Raw genomic sequence first — 1,162 nt, 5'->3', positions numbered from 1 at the left:
TAGGCTTCCAGACCAAGAAAGAGAACGGTGGATGGACTTCGAGGTGAGATTAGAGTGGCATTTGTACAGCCTGACCAGGCAGGGCATGGGAATGGGGGCAGAGTGACGGAAGGACAGGGAGGGCAGAAGGTTCTGACTCAGAGCACCTGGGAGGGGCAGGAGGTGTTATTCGGGCAAAAAAAACCTCCCAGAATGCAGCGTGTGGGGCTCCAAGGACCCTCCAGGTCTTCCTGCATCAGGGCTCCTGGGGCTCTGCCTCTTCCCCCAGCACAGGGACCCCCACGCTGAGCTGCATTCGCCCCTTCCCACCACGTGTGGCCCCAACTCCTTGTCTTGGTGGCCCCATTCTAAATGACATGACCCCCAAAATCCTAGAAAGCATTCCCCTAGAGAGAGTCCCCAGCCTCCCTCCTGGTCCCAAAGGACACCCCCTTGCCATCCTCGACAGCCCAGACACTTGTTCCAGCCCCGGCTCTGGTGCGGACCAAGGGATGAGCCAGTGCGGGTGGGCAGGGACCACGCTGGGGGGTGGAGGCCTGGACTGGGCCAGGCTGGCTGGTGAGCAAGCAGCGGTGACAAACGGGCTGTGCGGGGGCTGAGGGGCGGGGGGCGGACCGCGGCTGATTTATCTGGGTTATTTATGCTGCGGACGAGGCAGGAGAAACGGTTAATGAGAGTCCCGGAGAAGGGGGGTGGGGAGGCCCAGACGTGATCTGAAGCGACTTAGGAGGGTTAGTGTCCCACCACCAGGCCCTTCCCCCACTGCCCCCTGCACTCTGCACCCCAGGCCCCATCCTAGGGCCAGCCCAGACCCCACTCCTGTGGCACCCCCAACCCCCTTTGGGATGCCCACGCTGAGAGAGTGGGTCACTAGGGACTGAAGGAGACCAGGTCCAGGATTGAAGGGCACTGGAGGAACTGGGGAGGGGGCCAGGAAAGGGAGGGCAGGGAAAGAAGAAAGATAAATCTTGGCTGGACAGAAACTGACCAAGTCTGTGGGGCCTTTGGGGTAGGGGTGGGTTGGGGGAGGAGGCCAGTGTAGCAGTGGGTGGGCAGCTGGCAATGTCGGAGCTGAGGCTGGAGAGAGGGCATTGGGGTGCAGATCTGGTGTCAGCCAGGAGCCATCTCCCGGCCTGAGAGGCGGGGGGGGGGGGGCGGGCGG

Source organism: Myotis brandtii, unplaced genomic scaffold (assembly GCF_000412655.1).
Source record: "Myotis brandtii unplaced genomic scaffold, ASM41265v1 scaffold79, whole genome shotgun sequence".
Taxonomy (NCBI): domain Eukaryota; kingdom Metazoa; phylum Chordata; class Mammalia; order Chiroptera; family Vespertilionidae; genus Myotis; species Myotis brandtii.
Note: the sequence above shows the minus strand (reverse complement) of the source record.